This window comes from Gekko japonicus, unplaced genomic scaffold (assembly GCF_001447785.1).
Source record: "Gekko japonicus isolate JY-2015 unplaced genomic scaffold, Gekko_japonicus_V1.1 scaffold4958, whole genome shotgun sequence".
NCBI lineage: Eukaryota > Metazoa > Chordata > Lepidosauria > Squamata > Gekkonidae > Gekko > Gekko japonicus.
The window spans coordinates 40,158-43,273 of NW_015168813.1; positions in this window are offsets into that span (position 1 = coordinate 40,158).

The following is a 3,116-nucleotide window of genomic DNA, read 5'->3' on the forward strand; positions in this document are numbered from 1 at the left end:
GCAACCCAGCCGCCCATGCTCAGCTGTCTGCTGACCTCGGTCCCAGCGCTGGAGGGCCCCGCGCACCAGCAGGCGTAGCAACAAGCCCCGCAGCTCCTCGGTGCTCTCTTGGGGGACGCCGGCTGGAAGCAGAAAGAGAGAGGCAGACAGACAGTCAGTCAGACACCGGGGTCAGGGGGGACAAGCAAGGGCCTGGCCCTCCAGGGCAGGGGGGGAGGGTGTCACGGCCTTGGCTCGCGCTCCCCAGAGGGGCCGATGCTTTGGAGCCTCCCCTCCCTGCCACAGAGACGGCCCTCCTCTCAAGGCTTGCTTCAGAAATCTGCTGGCCACCCCGCACAACCCGTGGCCCCAGAACGGTCTCCGGGCCCCGTCAACACCTAGTCACGGCTCCTCCTTCAGGGCTCCCCCCGGAAAGGCCCGGCCTCGTGAGCTCTCATCGGCATTCTGAAGCCCTCGACTGGGGTGAGAGCAGGATGCTGCAGGGAGCCCCGTGGTGGCTGGTGGAGGAGGAGGAAAGCCCGGGCACCGGGACAGGCACAGAGGGCAGACATGCTGCCTCCTGCAGGCCCTCCCTGCGTGGCTCGAGGCGGCCTCTGCAGCCAAAAGGACTCCTGGGTGGCTGGCAAAGATCCCTCCCTCCCGCCCCCCCACCCTCCAATCGCAGGCCAGCTGCCACGCCCACACCCGGCCTGCAGCACAGCTGTGCCTCGAAGGCGAGCGGGCGGTACTGCGCGTAAAGCGCCCCGGCAGCCTCGGAGTAGGACGCGTCCAGCCAGCGCACAGCCTTCCAAGCGGGCAGGGAAGTGGAGTCCAGCTGCCTTGGCCCATCGGAGGCCTCCGGGCCCTCAGGGGGCCGTCCCCGCTTGGGCCGACGGAGGAGGAGAGGATGATGGTGGTGATGGTGCCAGAGACTGCCCGTGGAGGCCACCAGCTCTCCCAGGAGCCGGAGCAGGTGCTCCTCCTCGGCCCGGCCCAGGGCCTGCAGCTCCGCAGAGAGGCTGGGGGCACCCTCGCCGGCCTCTGGGGCCACCTCTGGGAGCCAGGCCTCAGCACCGGCCTCCCAGGGCACGGCCTCCGCCCCGCTGGCCTCTGCCCGCAGCCCCAGGAGGAGCCGGCGGAGCTCGCAGGCCGCCCGCTGGCCTCTCTCGGCCGCCAGGAGGCCCAGGACCCTCTCCACAGGGAAGGGCGAGGGCCCGCCCGGCTCTCCTCCCCGCAGGCCTGAGGAGCGGCAGCCGGGCTCCGCCCACAGGGCCACAGAGGAGCGCTGCCAGGGCTGCTCCCTCACCACCTGGTTGTAGATGTCCAGCCCCTGGAAGAAGTCGGAGAGCGACGCTGAGGGCGGGCCGGGAGGGTGGGCCAGGTGGCGCAGCAGGGCCTCCAGGCAGCGCTCCGAGAGGCAGAGGGCCTGCAGGGCCAGCGAAGAGAAGGCCTGCTTCATGCGCAGCACCGGCTCCGGCCTCTGGAGCAGCAGGGGCCGCAGCCAGGGGTCACTGCGCATGTGTCGCTGCAGCGCGTCCCAGTGGGCGGTGTGGGTGCGCAGCTCTTCACACAGCCCCCGCAGCAGGCGCCCCCACCCGGCATCCTGCCTGCCGCTAGGCGGCAGCAGCAGCGAACCCTCCGCAGCCCTCAGGCGGCGAACGAAGGCCGAGGCCGCCTGGAGTCGCCGGCTGTAGTGGCGGGCCAGGCGCAAGTGGTGGCGCTGCTGCAGCAGGGCATGCAGGGTGGCGCAGCGACGGGCCGCGCTGCTCCGAGTGGCATGGTAGGAGAAGGCGACCTGGGCTGGCTCCGGGCGCAGGTGGCCCTGGAAGGTCTCCGTGTGCGGGTCCTCTCGCACGGACAGGCCGCGGCTGAGCCCCAAGAAGCTGCGCTCCACCTGGGCCAGGCGGGCCAGGCCTCCCGGCGAGGCCTCCTCCTCCTCCTCGGCAGCGCTCCGAGAGGCAGAGGGCCTGCAGGGCCAGCGAAGAGAAGGCCTGCTTCATGCGCAGCACCGGCTCCGGCCTCTGGAGCAGCAGGGGCCGCAGCCAGGGGTCACTGCGCATGTGTCGCTGCAGCGCGTCCCAGTGGGCGGTGTGGGTGCGCAGCTCTTCACACAGCCCCCGCAGCAGGCGCCCCCACCCTCCATCCTGCCGGGGGACAGAGAGGGCCGTGAGCCCCTGGCCCAGGCAGCAGCTCCCCGACCGGGCTCTGCCGCACCTGTGGAACACGGGGGCACGAAGCCCAGGCCCTCGGGGCCACGTTCCCAGAATCAAGGGAACAGGGAAAGCCCCTCTCAGGAGCTCTTCCTTTCCTCTCCCAGGAGGCCTCTGGGTGGGAAAGCGGGGGAAGTCCACCAGCAGCCCCCCCCCCAATGCAAGGCACCCCTTACCTGCCTCCGCTTCCTCCCCCTGCTCCTCTCCGCCAGCTGGGGCCACCTTCCTGGGCCCCACCAGGGTGCTGAGGGGTGGCAGGACGGTTCCCGAGGCGGCCTGCGACTTGCGTGACATGAACGGGAGGACGTTGGCACTCACGCCCGCAGCCTGGGCCTCAGTCCCCTGGAAGACGACAGAAGCGTCAGCCCTGCGCCTGCCCCATCCCCCCCCCAAGAGGGGCCAGCCCAGAGGGCAGCTGAGGAGTCTGAGTGCTGTGGCTGAAGCCCCGAGGGCCGGGACGGAGAGAGGCGCTCCCGTGAGGGCACCCCGGCTCTGCTCCTGAAGGGCTTGAGGAGCACCCCAAACCCTGCCCGGTTCTTTGCCTGCACGGGAAGCCCTCTCGGCGCTTCCTGTTGCGGGACTGTGCCTGCCAGGGTGCCTTGGAGGCCTTTGGAGGCAGGAAGCCCAGGTCCAAATCCTCTCTCAGCCCAGCCCAGCCCAGCCGTGTTGGGAACTTGGGAACCGGGGCCACTCATAGAACCATAGGAGGCATACAGACCGTCTAGTCCCACCCCCTTCCCAATGCAGGACCAGTTGAGTCCCACAAAGCGGGGGGGGGGCAGAAACACAAGAGATGGATGCTTGGATCCCTCCCCCCCCCTCCTTGGGGAAGGCCCTCATCTTCAATCACCAGCCCTCCCCCCCCCCCCACTCCTGCACATGGTGTGTGCCCGTCCCCCGTTCCCCCTTCCTCGAACACTGTTCAGC